This window comes from Ursus americanus, chromosome 5 (genome assembly GCF_024610735.1).
Source record: "Ursus americanus isolate L20-20 chromosome 5, mUrsAme1.1.p, whole genome shotgun sequence".
Classification (NCBI taxonomy): Eukaryota; Metazoa; Chordata; class Mammalia; order Carnivora; family Ursidae; genus Ursus; species Ursus americanus.
Window position 1 is genome coordinate 10,119,250 of NC_142131.1, and position 26,900 is coordinate 10,146,149.

General features: G+C 34.3%; 1 long non-coding RNA gene across 3 annotated transcripts in view; it reads right to left on the minus strand.

The window, feature by feature from the left end:
- Window positions 1-26,900, minus strand: part of LOC123799315 (uncharacterized) — a 373,482-nt gene that overhangs the window by 218,655 nt on the left and 127,927 nt on the right. For 2 of the 3 annotated variants that reach the window (XR_015724363.1, XR_015724364.1), the window contains exon 4: window positions 18,836-18,893. This is a non-coding gene — a long non-coding RNA (uncharacterized LOC123799315). Of the gene's footprint in view, window positions 1-17,059; window positions 18,474-18,835; window positions 18,894-26,900 lie in introns of those variants that run through there. The other variant, XR_006781580.2, reaches the window with a different exon arrangement.

Genomic DNA, 26,900 nt, shown 5'->3' on the forward strand with positions numbered 1-26,900 from the left:
CACACAGAGAATGATGCTAGTGTGTTTTATCTTTTTTCTAAGAAAAGTAAAAGATTCTGACAACTACCACAGCTTTCATTTGTTCTCATAGGGCAAAGTCATACCTCAAATCCACCCTTTAATGGGGAAAGTGAGAAATCAGGGTGTGATTGCTGTGACTGCTTTGCATTTTGCCACACTAAACTATCAAGATTCTATTTTCAAGGATGAAGTAGAGATGGATATTGTTAAGACAGATAAAAGTGTCTGTAAAAATTTTAACAAAGCGAAGGAACTCTCAAGTCACTTTTCCTTTCTTTCTAACATCTGACAGATAAGAAATAAACAACTGTCAAGTCTACTCTAATATGCTAAAGCAGATGTTGTAAACAATATTGATCAGAGGAAAGAAAGGGAAAGCAGAATAATACTTAAACATATCAATAAGATATTTGTTAAAAATAAAGAGGACAGAGTATAAGTATAGTGCATTGTACATGGCCTCATTTAAATGCTTTTTCAAAAACATTAGTTACTGAAATTTTCTTCTTTTCTCTGATAATTGAAATATACAGGACAAAAGCTAAGATATTTATATTTAATATAGTTTGATTATTTCATATTTTATAGTATTGCTAAATTGCTAATAAAAATAAGAATCACAATGTAAATAAATTGATTGATATCTCCAAGCACGTTGAATAAGATAAATAATATTTTCCAAATTATTGGCATCAAAACTCCTAATAGCAATTGTATTCAGCAAAAGAATAGCATAGAAAAAACAAACAAACAGCAATTCTTCAAATTCATTTCAGTTTTTGAACATACTCTCTGATTGATTAAAAAGTAAAAAGGGCCAGGGATTTAAATAAAATTAATTAACTTCAACATAAATTATGATCATGAAAATGATGGAGTTTATATAAATATCTTACATTTTTATTATGTTTCTTATATATTCTTTGTTACACATTTTAATATTCATTTTAATTTAAAAAGTTCTTTATTTTACATGTGAGAAAACTGAATTCAAAAATGTTCAAAAACTCATCCATAGATCACAGGTATCATGAGGCAGAAGAAAAAGCATTCATTATTAAATATAAAATCTGTTTTGAAAATTTTAGCCATCTGCAGTCCAGGGAGCAAAGATATTATACTCTTTCAATGAAAATAATAATTTGGAAGGGGAGAATATTCTGGCTCACTATTATACAGATGGTACAACAAACACCTCATTACTGTACTGTTCAGTAACAAGAAGATAAGTAGCTGACTTAACTAAAGGAAAGGACTATTTCTTCTCTTGTTAAAATTTAGTATTTTCTAGCCAAGAAATACTTACAAAAAGTAATTTAATGAGGATATGTTCTGTACCAAATTTGTAGAAATTAGACTTTGCTTCCTGGTTCATAGTAGATGCCTTCTCACTGTGTGCTCACTTGGTAGAAAAGACTAGGGAATCTTTTTATAAGAACACTTGTCCCAATCACGAACACCCCACCCTCATCACCTAAGCATCTCCTAATACTATTATCTTTTGTGGCTAGGATTTCAACATATGAATTTGGGGGGGGACATGAACATTTAGATGGTAGTGGTTCCCTAACTTGTCAAGGCTTTCAGTAGTCTGGATTGAACAGTTATATTGCACTGAGTAGACTATTTTAATTTCCATTTCTGTACATACTCTTGGTGTAATCTTTAACCATGATTATTCTGAGACATTCTTAAATTTCAAGAATCAGAAGTGGTGACTGATATAATGAAAATGACTGATTGTCTAGCCTAGTACATTTTCTTAGAGGAACTAATTAACCATTGTGTTTCTGTTGTTCCAGCAGTGTCAGACATTGTGCTGGGCTGTAAAGTTTGTTCCTACCATGGTAGGCAAGGTATTTATGCTTTTTAAACATTTTTATTTTCAGTTCTTTCTTCTTAAATATCTGACATGGAGATTTTACTTTCTTTTAATTTTCTAAAGCTGTCATAATTCATCTAAATTCCCTTACCAGCTAATATAATACTACCTCCTTCCTAAACCCCTTTATGAAATTAAGACTCTATTCATGTTACTGGATAATTCAAACCTCCATCATAGAAGAGGATGGTATCAATTAATTAGTAATCCAAATTATAGCTAAAAATGCTGCCATTTACTTAATAAACAAGACACAAATTAGCTAGATAGAGGGCTCATTTTAATTAAGGTTGACTAGCTAACATGGAATTGTTCATGCATGGTTATTTCTTAAACACAAGTTTCTGATGACATGTCATTCACCTGCCGCTCATGTTTATGGAAGTATTATTTATTGACCTTTAAGATCTATAAATGTACTCTGTGTAGCCAAGAGTCAAAGAAAAACTATGCCCACTATACCAGTGATCACTGCTCTTGTTGATGACAAAGTCATCTTGTTTCTTCATCTTCATACTGTTTTTAGGATATTGTTTATTTATTTAGGATATTGCTTTATCAAGGAAATTAAAGAGAATAATGAACAGAAATAGGCTAATATTTAGAAGACTGTAGATAGAAAATAACAAGAGTTATTTCTAGCTGTCTTAAGCAAAATGTCATAAACGTGAAATTACTTAACTTCTAATCAGTAATTATTAAGTCAGTTAAAATTATTTGGTCAACTATAAATAAACATATGAGTATAACAAAAGATGATCTGGAATCTAAATATAATACCATGACAAGCATGGATTTTCTGAGCAAGTAGAAAAACTAAGACCCTCCTTTTGGCAGGTTTTAGCCTACTATTTTATCTAACTTTAATGCTTAAATGCAAATCATATCTGGAAAGCTACTTTTAAATACTTAATGGATAGTAGGATGGAAAATTAGTAGAATTATTCTGTATTGTTCCAAAAGCAGATATTGAAATAAGCACTTGAAAGAAATCACATTCTGATTCAAGAGTAGGAGTACATTTATTTATTAAAGCTGCTAATATTTTTACAAAAAAAAAAAAAAGAGTTAAAGCCCTGAGATTGGAGCATAGACCATAGGGGACCATACTCTAGCACACAGAAACCAAGAAATTGTTTAAATGAGTTTGCCGGATAACTAAAAGTCATGTGTGTTCTTTAAAAAGCATATTGTAGAAGTTCTGAATAAACTATAATCCGTAAAGAAAAGACAGTAGATCAGCTACAACAAAAAAGGCCACAGTATGAGAAATGCAAATAAACTTTTAGGCAATGTTAATCAATTGAAGTACAATAAAAGTAATTGTTACACTTAATTAGGCTTAGATATAGCAACATATTTAAAAAGGTACATTGGAAAACTAGAATGTCCAAGGTTAGAATAATCATGATGGTGAGGGACTAGAAATAATATCTTATGATAAGTCACTGAATTAATTGAGAGAGATTACCTTTGAAAAGAGATATTTACCAGCTGACTTGAAATTTTTGTTAGTCTGTCACTTAAATGATAGAATTATTCTTATAACATTATGGGAAAAAACAAAAACCAGGATCAAAAAATGAGAACTGCAGGGAAGTACAGTTTGATTCATTAAAGGAAGAATTGGAAAAGTTCACTCAGGCTTATCGTCTTCAGTCAATGTTGGGGTGGGTAGTTTTGTTTGAAAAGATTATATCATATATAATCTCTAAGGCCCCAGAATCTATTCTAGAGTCAATTTTAATTGTAAGCAAAAAATTTTCTTCTATCACTCATTTTCATTATAAAACTCAAGGATGTAATAACGTTTTTTTGCTCTGGAGTGGAAAATCGAGTTTTCATGAAAAATGCAAAATATATTTGTACCTTCTATAAGTCAATTTAACATCCTAGTGTAAATATGTAAAATAACTAACACATCTGGGAATGCAAATTGATCAAATATTTAAATGGAAAATTATAAAAAAGCTAAAAGACAAGAGTGGAAAAATTACCACACTGAACCCAACTCAATGACAGAAAATGCAAATAAGTTTACTATGTAATAAAAAGAAAAGTTTCATGAACAAAAAATGTCATAAACAAAAACAAAAGATGATAAAACACTGGGAAAAATAAAGTAATAAAAAGCCTAAATAATAAAGATCTCCTAAAATTTGAGGTGCAAAAATAATAACGCAAGAGGGAAAAGGAACAAAAGAGATGAATCAACAATTCAAAGTAAATGCAAATTGCTCTGCAATTATTACAAGGTGTTTAATATTGGTCATTTTTTGAGAAATGCAAATTAAATCTATATAGTTAGAAGGGAACTTCTTAGGCAGATAAAAATGTTCTATCATTTTGGTGATGCTTATGTGGCCGTATGCATTTCAAAGGTACACTTGGGATTTGTGCATTTTACACTGTGTAATTAAACTTCAAATAAAAACAAAAACAGAACAAAATAGGAAGGCAAAGACATTTGGTGAAGGATTTTTCCTAGTTTGAGGAAACACCAAGTATTGAATTGCTGAGCCAGAATCATACCACCCATAAATATTAGCAGGTACCAAGCTTTATTAGCATTTCAAAGTAAACGGGCCATCTTGAGACTTGTAAAGCCTTCTTTTCTTGGGAAAGAGGGCCAAAACTGTCAACAAATGACTCCAAAGACTCTTTCTGCTTTGCATTCAGATGCATTCTGGATCTGATTTAACATACAATATTTAAGTGATACATGCAAAATATTGTTTTCACAAAGAGACACTTTAGTTTTGGAATATCTCCCTACCATTTTCCTATTAAATGCTCAGCATACATGAAAGTTTCTAACCAACATGCCCACAAGTCAATTAATTTCAGTTTTATGCATTCTGTGCACACTAGTCAGATCAGATAAATCCCTCAAAAGGTATTTCTTAGGTAAAAGATTCCTTATTATTTTTCAGTTGGTAAATATCACTTATGGGTTCCCCAAGAGGTTTGGTTGCAAGCATGTTTTCAAGGAAATCTCTAGGCAGAGGGAGGCAGGGGTTACAGGCATGCCTGCAAGCTCACCTTTTTTCACTAGTTCACCTTCTGACCTCAGTATCTCCTTGCAACAAAACTATCTTTTAATAATTTACTTTAAAGCACTTATGTAATATTTTATGCAAAATAATTAAACTAATAATGCTCAAAAGACTACTGGGATTATTATTGCTTTTAAATAAACATAAATTAAAATTTAATCTTTTTTGGTATATAGCTCTGTGAATTTTAATACAAGTACAGAATTGTGTAATCACCAGCCCCCTCAGGCTACAGAACAGTTGTTATTACTTTAAAAAACTGCCTCCTGCTGCCCCTTTTAGTCACACCTACTCCTACTCCTACCCCAACAACTGGTAATAGTAAGCTTTGTCTTTTCCAGAATATCATATTAATGAAATCATATAGTATAACCTTTTGAGATTGGCCTCACTCACTCAGCCTAGTTGCTTTTGAAATTCATCCAAGTTGTTGCTCGTATGAATAGTTTGTTCCTTTCTATTTATGAGAAGTGATTCCATTGTATGGATATTTTACTGTTTGTTTATCCATTTACCCCTGAATTACATCTGGATCATTCCCAATCTTTGGTAATTATGAATAGAGCTGCTATAAATATTTGTGTACTGGTGTTTGTATAAACAGAAGTTTTCATTTCTATTGGATAAATACCCAGAAGTAAGACTGCTGTGTCATACAGTACATTTAAGTTTAACTTTATAAGAAAGTTGCAGTCTGTGTGTGTGTGATTGTGCCATTTTGCAAAACTCCTACCAATTATGACATTCCTGTTGCTCAGTATCCTTGTCAGTACCTTATATTGTCGGCGTTTTTCATTTTAGCTATTCTGGTAGTTGTATAGTAGTATCTTTTCTTGGTTTTCATTTGCATTTATTTAAGGACTAATATTAAACATGGTTTCATATGGTTATTTGCCATCCTTATATCCCCTTTGATGACATGTTGGCACAAGTCAGGTAACTTCTTTCTGTTGGCAATGGGTACACTTTCATTCTACGTTTGTGGATTTATTGTGTGTGGTGGGGGGAATATGCTATCATTCAGTACATCTATTCTTGGCCGGGAAACTCAGAGACCCACTCACTTTATAAACTCGGGTGGCTACTTCTAAGAATCTGATTTAAGGAATTTACCTTAGCATTCAAATCCTCTTCTGAGCTAGTAACTGGGTCTTTAGTGGGCATCTGCACCACTCATTTCAATTACTTCTCTAAATTCTCACAGAGACTTTCTGAGTAGTTTCTAAAGGGGTGCTTTCTAGTCTCTGATTACATAGGGCCCTTTTGCCTCACTCTACTACAAGGCCATTGGCTAAGGCCCAAGGGTCAAAACTACCTAATGACTCCCAAGTGGGTGTTATTAAGCCCTCCACCACTACATAAACGCTGCTCAGATCTGCCCATTGTGCAGATTTTCTTTTACCTTGTTCCGTCATGGCGTTATCATACCATTTCCAAACATCATGCTCAGTACAGAAACTCTTGGCAGTGAATTCAGCAGTGTGCTTCCTCTTGGATGAGGAAGATTTATAGGGTTTAGATAAGCAGGAAAGTCCCAGAGGGCTCAATTGTTGACATCATGGTGACTGAAGCAATGTGCCCCTGTACAGAGTTTACCCTGAGGTTCCCTCTGCTGCATGCTAGTGAACTTGCCATAGCTTGTTTGTTGATGACCTCTGTGGAGTTTCTTTTTCTCCTCAAAAATTTCTGTTACTCAAGACATGATAGGTATTCCTGGTTTTAAGAAGATTGGATGTCTTTCCATAATGAAACTTATTCAACCAAAATTCAATAACAAGTAGCAATTGTCTCAAGTGATTTGGAAGGCAGCACTTCTATACCAAACTCCAGAGGTCTCTCCAAGTAGCAGCATTCTAGTTTTGCTAATGACTCCATCCTGCGTGCTATCTAAGGTAATCTGAGGGACTGGGATGCAGCATAGGCCATAAACCCGACTAGTCTTTTAATGCTAATTTTTGCTTAGTGCACCATTAAAAATTAAGTTTTGATGAATTGGTAATAGGAACCAGCCTTTCTCTTAAACAGGGAATTGATTCTATCAAAATTAATGAGTCCCACCAGCTTCTGGGCATCCACTTTAGTAATGAGAAAAATGAGAAATTATTTATTTTCCCAGTCTAAAGGATATTCCCTGTTTCTCTGACCCCCTTAACTCTAAAATTTTTACACTGAGCCAATCATGGCTGCATTTATTAGCTAATCTCTTTCCATCACATAGGTGACCATAGTCTTTAGCTACTTCTCTGTCTCTTTGCGAATACGGTTATGATGATACTGTCAATAGATGCGCTAATTTACCTTTAGTTGCTATCAAGTCCAAATTTTGCCATTCTAGATTATGCTAGTATGCCAGTGAACTTAAACCCACCTGTGGCAAAATCACAAAAGTATATTAAATGACTTCATGCATGTCAATCCATGAAAATGTAAATTGTGCCTGAGTTCTAAGGTGGAAATAAAAAAGAAGACATCAACCAAAGTTTTTATGACTTGAGTTAGTGTCTTGCGTTGTTCTTGAATAAAAATTGTTTATAAATCTTACATTAAAAAATACTATATTTAAGATGATTTTAATGAGAAAAAAGAAGGTTCTGGACATTTTGGTGAAAAATCAAGGATTAAAAATTCATTTTCAAAAAGCTTAAGTATATGAGCTAATTTAGATGAAAAAATCAGATTTCTGAGCTATTTTGATACAAAATCTGCTTTAAAATTATGGTTTTAGAAATTACTTTGAGATAATTTTAATGAAAAACCTGATTCTAAAAATTTTTGATGAAACGTAATGCATAAAGAAAGCAGTGGCTAATTCTATGATTTTTAAACTACTCAGTTGACTTCTGGAAATATTGACTCTGTAAGACCTTTGTCCTTGTCAATGTCACAGTTAATTGATACGATGATACCCCTAACTGTCAATACTCCATCTTCATCTTTGACTCCTCAACAGTATTCGAGATGGTTTGTCACAACTGTTGCTGGAAGTATTTCCTTCACTTCAGCTTTAAAGTCAGGACATTCTCTTGGTTTTTGTCTTCCTGCAGTCCGTCTAGTCCAAGCTTGTAAAACCTCTCTGCTGAGTTATTCTACTAGAGTTCTAAATTGCCTTTATTTACCATCCCTATAGCCTCTGCACAGTATACAGCCAGAGTGAGTCTGCTAAACTATGTTAGATTCTGAGATTTCTTGGCTAAATACATTCAATGGTTCCCCATATCTCTAAGAGTAAAAGTAATATCCGTGAAATGATCTATAAGCAATATTTCTTGTAAGCTCTGCTATCTTTTGACCTCATCTTCCATTATTCTCTCTTCTCATTCTGATCAAGCCATAGTGGTCTGCTTGCTGGTCGATAAACAGGCCAGGCAAACTCCTACCTCAGAGCTTGGCACTTGCTATTTTCCTTTGAGTATAATTTTCTTTCTCTAGATATTAGCATGACTTGGCTACAAACTTCTTTCAAGTTGTCACTCAAATGTCACCTCTTCCATTAAGCATTCTCTAAGTATCGTTTTTCTCTTACGCTTGATTATTCCTATCTTCCTTCCCACATTATTTTGTTCCTTTGCATTTAGTACTTTAAAAGTTTATTTTGCTTATTCATGTGTAGTTTTCTATAAAATTTAACATAGTTTATGTTACAGGAGAAAAAACTTTTCCTTTCCTTGGTCATTGGTAGATTAGCACTGCCTACACAATGAATGACTGGCATATAATGTACACATTTTCATAAAATTAAATTTTGATTAAATTTATTTTTTTTAGACATTATGTCTGTGCCATAGAAATTTGTGTGGAAGAGTTGCCAGCATGTGGGAAGTAAGGCTGAGAGGGCAAAAGACTTGCAAATTTTTTCTACTCATCTGTACTATGTCCCAACGAAATAATTTTAATGGAAATTTATGAATATACGATGCACTGTGTGCACTGTTTTTCAAAGTACCCTAAAATCTGCTATGTGGTTAAAACAGCAACAAAAAATTTTCAAGTAACACTCACCCTTCAACCAAAGAAAACTGGTATTCTGTACATTTTCCTGCCTTATTATGGTGGGCTGCCTTCCCCTTCTGAAAACCTCAACTGATGTTGGTTGTTTAATGGTAAGAATTTACTCCATTCTCATTTAAAGAGATTTCGTTTGTTTGTTTGTTTGCTTAGTTTATTTGCTATGTCTACTAATGTTGTTGTAAACATAACCAAAAATTAAGGTCATAGACTTGATATGATGATAATCATGGAACTATTGGTGAGTTAATGAATCCAATATTGTCTTTAAGTAGACACGTTGATTAGGAATGTTAGCAAGAAAAAAAAATTACTGGCTCTTAGAAATTTTCAAGATGTGGCAGGAGCTAAGTCCCTCCTGACTTCCACATGGTTGTTCTGCAGTGATTAAAACATTTTTATGTTTCCTTTACATTTTACAGAACATTTAAATGTAAATTCTTACTTAAAATTAAGTGATTCTTACTACATCAGTTATATCCAACTGATACTCTAAATAATTCAAACACATAAACGTTTAGCTCATGTTGTTCATTTAATAAATGAGAGAAAATATCGACACTTGACAATAATACTTTGCACTGCAGTATTTTTTATAGTACATGGAGCTCTATATAAATTTGTGCATTGGAGCCTCAGAGGATCTGATTGAATTACAGGAGATAGGCATAATAATTCCTATTTTAAAATAAGGGTTCTGGGACTTCAATACCTAAAACAATGCTCAGTTCTGAAAAGTTATAAGAGGATAAAGATTCCAGTCTGTCAGACTCTGTTCAGCATAATTCTTGATTGCTTTATGTTCAGACTAACACACTTCTATGTGTTCCACAATTGTCCACAGTACCAGCATTATTTAGGAAACTCTCCTCTTGCACTTGTTCTTTTGTCACTGCACCCTCTTCTTATTAAGGATGTAATATAGTATCATTTGGCCTTGTTTCTGAATTTTATTTACAGCACAGCATTATGATAATGATTTAGCATTTCTGCAAGTCCAAGTTCTTCAGGAATCATCTTCATTAATTTATGTTTACAAAAGGCAAGGGAGATAAACATCTGATCCGGTACATATAGATCATAGAACAGAAAATGCTAATTTTTAACGAGAGCTCAGATTTTCCCTTTTGCTCAAAATTAAATAGCAAGAGACCATTTTTAATAGTAATGTTGTGAGAGATACAATTAGTGAAGTTATATTTGCATTTATCCTTGAACATTAAGGATGATATTGGCTGTAAATTTCTCATTTTAATGCTTTGCTGAAAATCTTTCATTATCATTTCCTATCCAATACCAGCACTCTCTGAGATAATGCTAACACCAAGTTAATTTAACAGTATCTAGAATTGTAGGAAAGAAATACTTTAAAAATAGAAAGAGTACCTGTCTTGCTCATTGTTGATTTCTTATTTTCTAAGTCAGTACATGGTACATTGAATGAACTATGTAAATTTTTATTAATGAATACACACTAACTATGTTAAGAGAGAATTTAAGATGTTAAGAGACGTTAAGGCATTAAAAGAGATGGGGGAGATGAAGAAGTATCAGTCACACACACAAAAAAGAAAAAGCTAAAAGGAAAACTATTCTTTCAAAATGTATTTAATAATGCACAAATCAAAGAGCTGAGTGTGTTGCATGATTAGAAGTGTCTTTGTTAAGAAATAATCTTTTCATGCATTCTATGTATGATGTAGAGTAGTTCAGTAGGAGAACATCAGGCAATATGTGATCTTGGAACTAGTTAAAATGAGGAAAATTACTACATGCAGTTAGAAGAATTTGGAAGTGTTAATACCAATCACAGTTTATGTCCTGGGGACTATTTTTCCCCAATGATATGAGAATTGGGACTAAGGCCCAATGTTGAAAGAAAATGTGGTCGGTAGCCAAAATCCAACTTGAGAAATTCTAGTCTTTGGACTCCGCCACTTCTTTCGAGAATCTCTGTGAAAGGTGCTAGAACCAATGAATAGAGTGGAATGGCTAGAAGAGAGGAGGCCAGATTTTGGAGAGAGATTTCTATTTGGACAGGACTGAGATAGGCATGGAGAAGATGAGTTCAAGCAGGATCTTCTACAATAAGAAATGGTGCAGAGCACAGTCCCACATAGGCCTTTCAAAGTACTCACAAATACACCCGCGAGAGAGAACATTCAAAATCCAGCCTGCAGCTTTTTGAAAGCCAATCAGTGTCAGCCAGAAAGCAGCCAGAGGATTAACAATTTGCCAGTCCAGCAAGGGTACTGGCTCTAATTCCCTTCACTACTCTCCTGACACTGGTGGTTCTAACACCTCAAAGACAGCTGACCAGAGATACGTAAAATACTAACTTCTCCCTTCTAGTCCACCTTCTATCTCCTGAGTTCTAAAGGTTCCTTGGGGGCAGAGATCACCGAAATAGATTTAGTGGCGTCCTAGATGATAGAATAAGATCCTTTTATTAATACAAGGTGTTAAAATGTACAGAGTTTGGACAGATGACATTAAAGACACTTTGGGGCACTTTTTTAAAACAAAAAACAAAGAGTTTCATGAATAACTTTCTGAGACTTCTCTATAAACTGGACAGACTTTTTTCTAGAATTTTACCAGCAGTTAACAAAAAGGAGGAAGCTATGTTCTACATAAAAGAATTTGTATTTAAAATGTTTCTTTTTTCTCACAAATAGGTAAGCAGAATAGAGGACGTGAACAAATTGGTTATAGGGATCTGAGACATTCTGTGAGATTATTTTTCAATATTTTTGCATTTTAACATATGATAAAATATATAATAATATAAGAACTTGATAAATGTTTTAGATGACTGTTGTACCTGAGTTTTGTCACATGTTTTCAGTACCTGTTTTTTATTTTTCTATATAATTATGTTGTGCCAAGTAAAAATTCTTTTATTATTGTAAGCAAATGACAGGGGTTGTTTTAATATTTAAATGATGCCTTCGCTTCTAGGGAAGGTTTACGGATGTCGCTATGTGCTGAATTTAAAGGATTATCAATAGTGGATGCATCTGCACTTACATATTTCTTTATGTTCATACATAAAGTACTACATTCTTGTCTTTACGTTGTTTCACATGTTTTTGTTTTGTAATTTTTGACAAAATTAGATTAAACTATACCTGTTATTTTCACTTGACTTTTAAAAAATGTGACAACACTTAAATGTTATAATTTTGTCCGTATACAAAAAAGTCCATAATATATATGCATATACTTACATACATGCAATATAAATGTGTGAGTGTTTATAGTGTATATAAATCTACAGACCTCTTTTTGAATTTCCTTAATATCCCACATAGGGATATATTTGGTCATTTTTTCATCTTCAGTTATCATTTGGACTCTGGGTGATAATGATGTATAAATATAGGCTCATCAGTTGTGACAAATACACCACATCAGGGAGGGATGTTGGTAACAGGGGAGGGTATCCACGTCTTTGGAGGCAGGGGTGTGCTATGATCTGAATGTTTGTGTCTGCCCAAAATTCATGGGCTGAAATCCTAACCCAAAGTGATAGTATTGATGAAAGATAGTTGGAAGAAAAGCAGGCAGGGACAATGGGGTCCCCCCCACCCTAAGAAGAAACCTCTCTTAAAAGGATTTTACACCACCCCAGGAGTAGCTCTCCACCCTTTCCCATGTGACAGTTAGATGACAAAAACCTGACTGGGAGACAGGCACAGGGAGGGTTCATCAGATTAAAACAGCCCTGCCAACAAGCCCATAAAAACCCCTAGACTTAGAAACTCTGGTGGCAACCCCTCAGGTCCCCTCCCTCTTTGGGAGCTTTGTACTATCACTTTACTGTCGCTCCATAAACTTTGCTGCTTTGCTGCCCACCACTCTTCATTCTTTGAAGCTGTCTGACCAAGAACCACAGGCACCAAAGCAGAGGAAATCCTGTAACAGTATTTGGAGGTGGGGCCTTTGGGAAGTGATGAGACCAAGAGGCCTCAATCATTAGGACTCTGCCCATGACATTAATATCCCTACAAGAGACCCCAGAGGGCTAGCTAGTCCCTCCCACAATGGGAAGTTACAGTAAGTAGATGGCCATCTAATGAGGAAGCAGCTCTCACTAGACACTGAATCTGCCAGTGCCATCATCTTGGACTTCCAGCATCCAGAACTGTGAGAAATAAATCTCTCTTGTTTATAAGCCACTCAGTCTATGGTATTCTGTCATAAAAGCCTGTTTGTTAACTTATCTGTCTCTTTCCAGCACAGTATTTGACAGAGGAGGTCACAAAACTCATTTCCATATTCTCTTGGACTCGGGTTATATGTAACCGCTTTTTTTTCTATATTTCCCAGTATTTGATGATTTCCTAAAAATCTTTTATAAACATATACATAATTCCATTGGTATCAAAGGACATGTTCTATATATACACTTCTGACAGAGTAGGCAGTTAGCTAGATATGAACAGGATTTTCCAACTATTAAAAAAGAGAAAAATCAAGGAATCGCCAACCACACCCCCCATCTCCCCAGGGCTTCAAAGGGGAAATTTCAAACAGCTGGGGGAGCAGGGGAGCCCTTGGGCAGAGGCACGCGCTCTTCCCTATATCCACTGCCCTAAAGTAACCTACGGTTTCATTGTAATACATTTACACTGTGCTTTGGTTCCCCCTTGAGAGGGATGGCTGCTAGGAAATTTCCGCTAAAGATCATACATGGCCTTAACCTCCCCCTCCCAACCTAGGGGAAGAGACTGCCAGGTGATTGGAGAACCCTCACACAAAGACCGCCCCAATTGTGAACCTTCAAGCTAAATACAGATAAAAGGAGAACATAGCCTTAACTCTGGTGCAGTTGCCACCTCAGGGCCTGACTGCGGCCCTGTCTTATCTCTTTAACTGCTATGGACTCTGGAAAACAATCTGAGAGAAGGGGGTGAGGCGGTGGGTTAGCCCCGTGATGGGTATTAAGGAGGGCACGTATTGCATGGAGCACTGGGTGTTATACCCAAACAATGAATCATGGAACACTACATCAAAAATTAATGATGTACTGTATAGTGACTAACATAATAAAAAAAATAGTAAAAAAAATAAAGAACTGCTATTAAATTCTTACTTGAGAGTTTGGCTCTGAATTCTTTCTTGGCAGAACTGAGGTGGGCCTGGAGGGAAAAGATCCACCTTTGATATTTTCAGTTTTGAAAAGGCTTGCTTTGTGGCTTAAGCCTATAGTAAATGATGGTAAAAGTCACATATGTACTTAAATAAGGTTTTTTGTGTTACTGATAAATTCACTGTTCTCTAGCTATTGCATCAATTCCTCCTTTTTTACTGTGCAAATCTCATATCCTTACTGATTTTTCTGCCTTTTTTATAAAAGTTTTGAGAACACTGTCTTAAAACAGTCTCTTACTTTTGAGAATTTCCTAGGTTTTTTGTTTGTTTAAATTTTTTTAATTAAAAAAAATTTAGATTAATTTTGCCAGTTTCCAAAAATATTTTGAGTATGTTATTTGTTGCAAATTAATTTTGTATTTAAATTCAAGATGGTGGACTATTTTCATATTATGAAGTTTCCCTTTTTCTCAAATAATACCTGCATTCAAGTCTATTCTGTCTGATACTACTTTGATTAAGGTCTGCTTATTATAAATTTTTAAAAACGTATTTCTACTTTTAATATTTTTGTATCCCCAGGTGTAGGATGAATCTCTTATAAGAAGCATATAGTAGGCTCTGCATTTTTTTTTAGTAAATGCTGACCATCTCTGTCTTTTAACTGAGATTTTTGTCTTTTTCCATCTTATGTAATTATTAAGAATCAACAACATGCTGGTAAATGTTTAACGATATTCTTCCAAAAATTATATATATACAAATTATTTTATATATTGTACTGATATAAAAAAATGTAGAATACAATTTTTAAATAATACTAAATTTTAATACTGAACTATGTAAAACAATAAATTGCAGATAGCATATTTATTCTCACTAAATACTATCATTGCTTTTTGCCAAACTGTCGTTATCTGCAGCCAAATTATGATTGCAAATGATGATTCCAACATAAATGTTTGTTGATATTTTTATGTTATAAGACAAAGTGTAACAAAAAAACATATGTCAGAACTTCACTCTTGTCAATAATATGAACAACTTCTTTGCTGAATTAAATGATAGTTTTTGAACACTGGAAGAACATTTTCTTAAAATTTTGTGTGATTTACAATGAATATAGACATGACACACTTGAGTGTGCATTATTGTCTCATTATTGTCATTCTGAACAACCAGCAATGCAATAAATGAAGCCCTGATTTGTACCATTTGTTCATTTTTGTCATGTAAAGACTCCACCACGGCAGATTTCAAGCTATTGACACGATGTCACTGACCATGGTGTGGCCAAGTAAGCGCAGTAGCAAACCATTCAACGTCACGTTTCCACCAGATACAAGAGATGTTAAAAAAAAACAAAAGCAGAAAGAAACCTAAAGGTTACAATGAATGGTAAAATGTAGTAAAATAATTAAGAATGGTGGAGTGTAAGCTGTGGTAAGACACCTTCTCAATGATGTAGAAGTGTCTGCTCTATTTGACGTTTTTCTCAGTTTTTATGATATGAGAGACAGATTACTGACTTTTTCATAAGGTGACATATTTTCTCCATATGCTAACATGTTGCATGTCAAAAGGAAAACATTCCGGAATTCTGATTTTTTTTGGTAAATATCTTATTACGCTTCCAGTCAGGTGAGAGAAATTTCCCATTCAAGTATGATGGACTACTTCATGAGTTCCGTGTGGTCTGTCACAGAACGTAATAATCTCCTTGATAATGGACTTGCTATAGTAATATTTTCCCCACCTCCCCTCTTTTTTTTTAAGATGACAACCTTCTTTTGCTTTAGAATGGTACTGAAGTCACAAATACAATAAAGACATCATTTTTTTAGGACCAAGTACATTTGTAAAATTGTTTTAGTCTGCAGAATGGTTTAGGAGCAATTTGTCAGTTGAGCCAATGTGATTACACATTCAATTTTATGACTATTACCTTCCTTTACCAAATAAACAAAATAATTAGAGAAAACAGTGAAGTTACAATCCATTTAATACTCATAAAACCTTCCTGTTGATGTAGCTTTAGAACTGGGCAACTGAAGTAACTATCCATCTTGCTTTTAGAGTAATTGCAGTTTTAAATGTGATCTCAGAGCAGAACAACCCCTGTAATTAACCACCTTGCTTTTGGAACACCTTTTTATCAGTGTGTGTCTTTGAAGCAGAACTAAAAGGAAATAAAATAATTTTCAGCATACTATTTTTTTTCCTGAAGTAGTTTGTTCCAATTAATTTGCTGAATATAGGACATCCAGTGAACCACAATGTTCACGTTACTTTAATGCACTAAAAGCATGGTTCTGCTCTCCACACTTTGTATTACTTTCGCCAAAAAGAGAATTATTGCTATCAACTATTTCCACAAGGTGTATGCTTCTCCAAGTGTTTTATGAAAGGTTTTATTATATTTTACTTTTACCAGTCTTGAGAATGAGGCTAATATGATTCCCCCATTTTATTGAGGGGTTCAACATCTATTTCTGTATGTCTTCTTTGAAAAGAACTGAATGTTATGTTTTGGTCATCATTTATATGATGGAATGAATAGATCACATTGGATAAGACAAAGCAAGTGTTACATCTCTGGTATTTTGCAACCCTGACTGCTTGAATTATTCCTAGGACAGTGGCTGTTCTCCAGCTGCTCTATGTCAGGTGTACTGTCTAAGGCTATAATTCTGATACAAGGCCCCCTAAGTTAATGACTGATTTTAAATGAGCTAACAAAATATGGTAAGGACTAAAAGGGTTATTTTAGGGCAATTTTTAAAAGTGGAAAACAGAAGAGATTCCTTTCTCTTTGCCATGATATTCATTAGCTAATAAGTTTTTTTTTTTTTTTTTACACGAGTCAGTAAATAAAATGTTTGGATCTCCTAGAGAAAAGAAATACTCAATATAGTCACTTAATTCAATAAAATTAATACATATTATTAATTTATTGTTTAATTAGTTGACTTTCAAAATGCCATATTATCTTCTCATATTGGGCATCATTCTCTGAGAACATTGTTTGTTAAAATGTTACAGGAAATTTAAAAAATTAACAGTCCATTCAATCAAATATACATTTTCAAAATGCTGAAAAACTTTTTTGACTCCAAAGTGCTCTGAGCAGAGGAATATTTAATTTCCTAATTTTAACAAATATTATCTGAATATCAGATAATCAGATCTGAACTGCAAAGGTATTTCAGTTCTTTGCTGATGAGGTCAATCTCCTTCTACAGGTAGAAATTTAAGCAGTGATTCAAAAATTTCAATGACTCTCCACCCATAGCATTGATTTTTAGGGCAGTCAAACAAACTTAATCACTGCTTTTTCCTCTGTCTGCGAAGTAGTAACTTGTTTCCTTCCTTTATATGCTAGACAATTGGCAGTAATGATAACCTCATTCTCTTTTGAGGTTTGAGATGTAGGCATCCTCTGCTCCCTGACAGAGATGCTATGCTACAAAGCAGACTTGTTGTTAAACAGCTCTCTCAGTGATAGTTGACAAGTTCAGATATGCAAAGACAAGAGTAAGCATTGCCACCAGGAAAATGAATGATTCCTTGGCAAAACAAACAAACAGCATGAGCCCTGTGACCCACAGAGCCAAAAACTCACTCCATGGCTCCATCTATAAAAATCCTTTTTTCTCAACTCACTAATTCTGTTTCGCCTTCCATATATTTAAGGCTTTCCAGCCCAATGTCTAATAAATCTATGTTCCAGACTGTGTTCTCACAAACATCTCAACACTTTAATCTCACTCCATCCTACTTCACCCACCCGCACAACTTGTCTATGCTAACAGTTTCCAGCTCCTCTTTTGCTCACTCAGCTTTTCTCTATAGACTACACTAGCACTTTTTCTTATTTCTCTTCACGTCTTTCTCCCAGTCCTGCATTACAAAAAGCTCAAACCCTGTCTGCAAAGTTCAAATCAGAAGAAAATGAGTAGAAAGTTTAGAAGGTGGAAAAAGGGAAAATGCATTTGTTAATATATTTGTTCCCTTATCAAGGCCAACTGGGGGGAGGGTATTAGTTTTATGTAGTGTAGATGGAAATTAAAAAAAAAAAAAAAAGACGAAGAACAGGACTCTTCATTTGGTGACTTATAGCCAAATGAAACACTAGCAATTTTGAGGGTCACAGTAGATACGCATAATTTTCATGCTGCTAAGGAAAAGAGTGCTGAGGTACAGTCCCTAGGTCATTATGCAAAATCAATTTACAATTTCTGTGAACACATACTGGACCTTGGAAATCTTGTTCCAATTAAAAAAATAAAACACATAAAACTTAATCAGTTGCCTTTAACATTGATCACCTGATACCAAATTAACATAAGATGATAAATGGGATTTGGGGTCAAAAGACTTGGGTTTAATCAGGCCTCTTCTCCATGTTCACTCTGTGGGTTCAAACAAGTTTCCATTAATTGCTTGAGCAGTTTTCTTAGATGTAATGAGAAATTTCTCATTAACCTTGAAGAATTGCTGTGAGACTTAAACATAATGTATACTAAGCATAGGTGCTTAGATACAGAGCATAATACAGACTATCTGTATAGTTAGATACAGAGTATCTAACACTTGGTATGTGCTTGATGAATGACACTAAAATTTCCTATATATTTGGTTTTTTGATTAATTAAATATATATTTAGGTGTACATGGAAGTTCATTTATGCATTCCCTTATTCATCAAGGATACATTTGTTTGACATAAAACATGGGTGCAAAAATAAAGAATACATGTATTTCTCATTATTACCTTTACAGTGATGTTTGCTTTTTGTTCTTCAAAGAAATCCCTAATGTCTAATGGAAATCTGAAAAGGAAAAGGAAAAGAAAAAAGTGAGCTTGTTAAAGATTACTCACCAAACACTGCATGAATGACTATCCTTGTGTTATAACTCTAAACACCTTGATGAAAGCTGACATAAGACTTCTTAAAATTAAATTATAAATGTGATTAAGCCAATGATCATTATAAGAACATTAATTAAATCTGCCACTTTGGGCCACATGATCGAATTTTGCTTTAATAAGTTTCATAGGTCAAAAGCTCTCAAATGAGCTAACCAGAAATTCCTGAGCAGGTGATCACATGAACACTCAAAGTCAATCAAGCGGTGCAATATGAAATTAAATTCCATATTTACACACACATCTTTTATTAGACATGTATTTACTCAAATTACAGAAAATATTGAAAAGCTTGAATGAAACCATGCATGTTATCTCTGCTTAGAGTAAAGAACACTTCCATGAATTTTTTTTGAGGTAAAAGTGCTGTTTTTCTGAGCTCAAGTAACCTCAAATTTTCATCACCAAAGTGAGCATTATCATTTTAGATTGGCAAGATGTTTTTTGCTCACTCCTAATCTTTTAATGTCATATTCATTGAATAAAACACAAAAATTCACATTTTTACAGGTGTTTATCTAGTAGGTCAGGTATATATTAAACCTATACCCTGAAATAGTTGAGAAATGAAAATACAGAGATGTCCATTGTATTAAGTGAATTTAGAGAGAAGGTAGCATGAACGTCCTAAAATATACTTTCATTTTTGAGGATTTTTTTGTGTTGCCTCATATTGTCTGCATTTCTATCACATATCAGTTCATGCTTACCCTTATGACTAAATGTAGTTCAAAAAATATGGTTTGAGTAATTTATCTGGAAGAAAAATAGCATTATTTGGTAAATGAGTTAAAAACTTAAGTTAAAGAATGAGCAAGTTACATCTAATTCCCACTATACTCTCCACTAGCTGAAGCCAAAGGGCTAAAACTAGAGGTGAGATTAGTAGGTACTCAGTTAATATTTATTATTAATTAACATTTAATTAGTTGTCTTTCAGAATGTCATGTTGATTATTTTTTCCTTTTGAGTATCATCAAAATGACAAATTTTGTGTTAAAATGTTGAGGAAATTTTTAAAATAAGTTAAAAGTCCATCAAATAATATACAAACCCTCAAAATGTTGAAGTTTTTTTACCCCAAAGTACTCTGATTATAAGAATAATTTAATTTATTCATTTTAGCAGTTTGTATCGGTTGCAGTAATCACAATTTATAAAACTTTAGTTAAAACAAGAAAAATATAGAAAGAAGATTTATAAGTAATTTTGGAGTTATTACAACTGTCAAATCAGAGTTAACTTAATAATTTCTACCTTCTTTCTTCATTTTTTAAATGTCTAGAGCTTAATATTTTGAATCTTACAGGCTCAACATCTAATATTTCTTTTTTGGTTTTATACTGGCTCTATTGTGACCACGGGGGAATGTCTATATCTCCATATCTATATGAACAGATTGTCCAAGGAAAGCAGGGTAAATCATCCTGGATAATACTCAGGGCACACAATATAAACATATATATATTTACTTATTTGAAAGAGAGAGTATGCTCATGTGCGGACACAGGAGCAGAGGTGGGGGGTGGGAGAAGAGGCAGAGGTGGTGGGAGAGGGAAGGAATCTTAAGCACAGTCCAAGCTCAATGAAGAGCCCAATGGGACTCCATCCCAAGACCCTAAGATCATGACCTGAGCCAAAACCAAGAGCCTTGGACACTTAACCATCCAGGCACCCCATGGCACAAATTATATTTAACAACAAATTTCAACAACACAATTTGGACCCCACTGTATTAATTTTTAAAATGTAATTAGTTAACTAGTTAATTGATTAATTTTGCTATTTACATTCCAATTTACATTTTAGGATGGAAATCTGGCTCAGTCACTATGGAATATTTTAGCAAAATGCATTGAAATAATAGTCATTTAAGCCTAAATGTTTGGGGGCAGCAGCCTTTCCTAAGTGCTCTGAGGCTCCTTTAGCAGCAAAAGCAAGTCTAGGGACATCTCCAATGTACCATTCCTAATACATTGTTTTCTTTCATACCTCAGCAATCAAGTTGAGGTTCTTAGACACTGATCTACCAGAGTAATCCTCAGTTGTAGACTTTGTTCTGTATTTCAGTTATAAATATGTGGGAAGAAATGGACAGGCTCAAAACACCAGATCTAATGTCCCTTTAGGAATACTGCTGGGAACCAAAGCAACTTTAAGAAAGAATTAAAATGGCATAAATAGTAAAGCAGTATCAGTTCAGTATTTTAGTAGGAAATTGGATTAGAAGAGTAAAGTCTGGTTGATATTGGGATTTACTCCATGTACTTAAAAAGTTTTACCTTGCAACTGAGTTCTATAAATATGTTTAGATTAAGTTTATTAAACTATTTATGACAATAAAAATCATCCAAGTACTTTAGGAGATTATATTAACAGATAAATAAGGCATGTGATATTCACTGACAAATACAATTACATTGAAAAATTATATTTCTTCAAGTATCTTATAAATTACAGCTTTTAGAGTAATGGATTTTTGTGTTATGCTTTCAGTAATATTAACTATATTGTCTACCTTTTACAACATTTAACATATTTTATTTTGCCAACTGATGGTAACCCATAATTTATTCATATTTATTTATATGATTGTGTACATTTGAAAATTATTGAAAAAAATGATTCATTATATGATACAAAATAATACAAACAAAACTGTTCTATTTGATTCACTAGATTTTTAAGGAAATATATGCAGAGAATAAACTATATCTATATCAGATGATACCAGTTATTTAAAAGCAACGTTTCTGTAACTCACTCTGCAATTTATTAACCTATTGTTAGGAACAGACTAGTTCTTTGATATTAATTCATGAAACTTAATTTGAATAATTCCCTTGCTAATTTATTCATAAAACAGAAAGATAATAATGATGAATTCTGCTTAGTGTTTTTCACATGTCATTCAGTACTTTGATGTACTTAAAAAGTAACTATGAAAATGGATAAATATTCACTCAAGGTTTTGATCTCTCTAATACAGACATTTTCAAATCATTTTGAAAAAAAACTTTAGAAAAATAGCTGTGACTATAGTCTACTCAGATTATTCTAACTTGAAGTAAATTTAAAATAATATGTAACCATAAAAAGGCCCAGGAATTTCCCCTGAGAAGTGAAGTAAAACCGTAATTAAAACAAAAAACTGTTAGACTTTGAAGAAAAGCCAAACATTTGTATTAGGGTGATGCAGTAAAGTGCAAAGTTAAACAGAAGTGACTTAAATCATCAGCTAGGTGCATTTTCTGCATTTGTGCATTTTCAAATGTGTATATTTCAATAAAAGAAAAGGAAGTAAATTGTCATGGAAAGAGGACATGAATCTATTCCTGTCATCATACTTACAAAGTGAGAATAAGTCCTAAGGGGTAACTCCTATAGGAACTGACAGCATTGTGAACTTCAAGAGTTTTCCTGTGTCATCTGAATGAGGGTAGTCTCTGTTGAACATTGGTTTAAGTGGTCCATAGTAGTCACAATGATTCCCAGTCTCTTATACAGTGAGTACAGTGATTAGCAAAATCATTTTTAGCAAGAAGCATCCTCAGCTACATGTAGAAAATCTCTAGATGGGGAATGGTGCTCTGATTAAGACATATCAAGGTCACCTTGCTTGCCATTCATGACTTGGGTAAACAGAAGAACACAGAACCCAGGCTTCAGGAAAAAAAGAAAGAAAGAAAAAAAGAGAAAGAAAGAAAGAAAGAAAGAAAGAAAGAAAGAAAGAAAGAAAGAAAGAAAGAAAGAAAGAAAGAAAGAAAAAAGGAAGAAAGAAAGAAAGAAAAGAAAACCCAAAAGAAAAACCAAAAAAACCCCTGCACATTACACCTCTCAGTCAAGCAAGAATGGAAAATCTGTGACCCAGGATTTATTCACAGGAAGAGTGACTAGACAAAGGGTATGACCTGGAATTGGCCTATACCCTAGAGAACTGGGTAAAAAGAAAATGTGTAAGTAGATTCTGGAACCAGTGGGAAAGGATACAATGTTAAATACAGAACCCACTGAGCATACAGAGAAAAACAACTTTCCAAAGCAAGTATTCCCCAATTGAGGTCATTAAGAAAATATTACAGTCAGAGACAGAAGGTGGAGTAAAGAAATATCAGTGCACAGAGGGAAAGTCTTTTATAGCACACTTGTGAATTCTGCTAAGAGCAAAATTGTATCTGCGAAGGGAGCTGAACAGGTTTTGACAGTAATTTGCTTCAGTCATTATTATTTGTGAATTAGTGTCCTGTGTGGTAAGAGCAAAGAAATATTTCAAAATACATATTTCAGTTCTGAAAATGTAGGCTTGTTTTAACACTCCAGTTCATGATAACTGTTGCAGTAACTAAATAAGAGCTGCAGACAACTAGAAGAGAAAAACACATCCACGTGATGAAGTCAAATATTCATATCCCACTCATTTAGTTTAAGAAATTTTGAAAACAATAGCTGTGCACAAAAATATTTCATTCTCTCCTACCAGAAGTCATTATTTGTATTTAAGTAACAATTTATGTGCTAAGTATGTTACATTCCAATGTGTTCCAGTTCCAACAGACAAAACTGCAGGGAAATAACTACACAAAAATGCTTGAATGAAGATGACACATAGTCACATTCCCTGTTGTGACACCATGCGTAAGGGCTTAAATCAAAAAGATTTGCAAAACCAAGTGTTAGTGAGGATGTAAAGCAAAGGGAATCCTCACAGATGGCAGAGGAGAATGTGAAAGGACACTACACTTTGGAGAAGGGCATATATCTACACTGTACTCTGCAATTAAGCTCCGTGAAAATACATACTCATGAAAAGACTTGTACAAGCATATCGGTAGCAGCAATATTTGTAAAAACTAGCAACTGCAAAAACAAGCGAAGCCAGAACAGAACAAAACAATTGTCCATTAACAGGAGAACAGATAAATACATGTGGTTCAGCCACACAATGAAATACTACTGAGCAATAGAAAAGAATGAGTTTCTGATTACTGAACCTCAAACTGTAAAGCATAAATTTGAATGAAAGAAGTCAAACATGAGAAAACAAGTAAAATTAATTATTGGTGATAGAGGTTAGAAAGTTTGAAATGTTGCAGGAAAATAATCAGACCGGCGACAAACCAAGTAACACTTGGAGAAGTAGGAGAACTCAGGTTTATTTTATGCCGGTGGACCCAGACAAGCTCGCAACCCGAAATTCTGAGCCCTGGGCAGCAGGGTTACGGACCTTTTATAGGGGAGCGCAGGGGGTCAGGTACCAAGGGCTGTGCTGACCGCTGGTGGGTGGGTTTAAATTGGGCGGGGTTGCTTTAGGGGGAACATCAGTTAGGGCAGGGAGCCTGTTGCGGGAAGCCTGCTACAGAAGCAGAAACAGCTGATTATTTCTTGCTTGCAGAGGGGCTTCTGGTTATCTCTCACTATTGTCAGTAACTTCCCACCTTTTGGGGCCTACTGGCCTGGGCCTGCACTGAGTAATCCTCCTCTACACCACTACTGGGTATACCAGGGTGGGGAAAGTAACTATAAAGGTACTTTGAAGAAAATTCTGGAGTGATGCAAATGGTTTGTTTTGCTTTGCATGGTAGTTAGATGGGGCTATGGAATGGTTAATCTCATCGAACTGAACACAAGACCTGTGCATCTGATTGCTTGAAAATAGATCTTGATTTTACCAAAGTTTAACAAAGTTTGGGATATAAGGGCACTATTTTGTGCTTTTTGGGAAAGAATGTGAATCAGCAAAGATATCTCACTGATCCTTATATTCATGTTTATATATTTTAGGACTCCAAGAAGATACTTAGTTTGGGGTTTTATAGCTAGTTTCTTCCAGTTATGATAAGCTTTAAAAAGACAGGTATAGTAGAAACATAATTAAACTATTTCCTTGAGGCGAATTGACAAAGTAGACTTATTTTTCCTTGAGCCGATGGAGGATATATTATTTAACTTTACCTACTGTTGTTAGCTATTTTAAAGAAATATTGCCCTATTTTAGTGTTCAACGGTCTGTAAAGGTTTCAAGGTTGGGAAGTAATAATTTCCTCAACCAAATTTAGTTTCTCCATACAATTTGGCCATATGCCAACATTATATCATTCAGGTACACTTTATTGGCAAATTGTTTTGATATATCTTTGTAATCTAAGAAAAAGCCGTGTTGCTTATGAATAGAGGCAGAAAGCTGTTTGTGTGGGATTGCTTCTTCCTGCCTCACCATAGAATTTTATCAGCTGATAAATATTTTGAATTTCATCCGGTGTATAATAATCTGATGTAAATAAATGAGCCAAACGGATAGTTGATTTTAGAGGGAGATTCTAAAAAGTAAAATCCAGTAAATCTAGATGAATGAGTGGTTTCTACATACCAAAAATATTGTATATTAAAGATTACAAAAATTATGAAACACTATCAACCTTGAGCTAACAGACCACTAATTCTAAATTGATGACAGTTTTGGTATAAAAAGGCTTCAGGTCCTTTGACTAAAGAACCTTAACTCTGATTTAATTCTAAGGAAACAGAGAGTTTTTGACATATATTGATACATCGGTCTCACTGCACAGCAACAGTTGCAGGGAGTAGGGCTGGCTGATCATAGATCCTGACATGCTTCTAACATGCAACCATTGGCATATGAAACCACTGGCAGCTCTGAGGGCCTTTCAGGAATCTATTCTTTTTTTTTTTTAAGATTTTATTTATTTATTTATTTATTTATTTATTTATTTATTTATTTAACAAAGAGAGACAGCCATCGAGAGAAGGAACACAAGCAGGGGCAGTGGGAGAGGAAGAAGCAGGCTCCCAGCTGAGGAGCCTGACATGGGGCTTGATCCCAGACTGCCGGGATCATGCCCTGAGCCAAAGGCAGACACTTAACGACTGAGCCACCCAGGCGCCCCTCAGGAATCGGTTCTATACACAAGCCAGGATAAAGGTAACTATGGACGATCAAATTTGGATACGGCAGCAGTTAAATGTAACATTTCCAATTATTATTTAACAACTCTGAGTCTTGTTTTCCTCATATGCAAAATCAAAGCATTGAATCTATTGGTCATTGGATTCCTCTCAGATTCGAAAATTCTTTCATGACGTCTCTCTGTATGATCTCCCATAAGAGGTGAGTAAGTTTAGCTTCTTTTCAGCCTTCCCTTCATTTTGGTATTGACTTAGCTTACTTTTTTGCAAAATGTTACCTATCCTTGGGAACACAGTACCAGAAAACCAAAATTATCAAATGTAAGTCCTTTCCCCTCGAATGCCTCCTTTCAATTTTTCTCACCTTAGGAACTGCAACAGAAATAAAATAAAATGTTTAAATATAATGAATGTGATTCCAACTGTCCCTATGCCTGTACTACATTTTACTTACGATTCTAGCAGCTGAATCTGGGAATACTCCCCACTTTTTTGTTTAGGGGCAGTAACCGCATTGAAAAGTTAAAAAGTTATGATTCTATACCCCTAACATAAAAGTAAACTTTTATGTTTCCTGCTATTTGAATCATCGATGGTGAACAACGGTCTTCAAAGGCAAGAAACAAACAATATCACATATAGTCTGCTTGATCACATGTTTGAGGGACATCTCTCTGAGCAGCACTGATGAGGGGGCAGAAGGCTAGCTGAGGACAGGAAGACGCTGACACCCCCCATCCCCACCCCATGGGATATATGTGACATTCCTCAGGCACTCCTGGCTGCTCTAAAGGAAAAACAAATAGTTAATTTATAGAGATTACAGTTCTACAAAACAGAAGTCTCCCTCAGTTTACAAAAGCCTTAGCAATTTACAAGAGCAAAGCATTCCTATCAATGCCCTAACTTCCAGAACAGAATGTAGATACAATTAAATGTCCTTATAATCTGCAGCCCATTGACAAATACTTGAAGTGGACAAAGT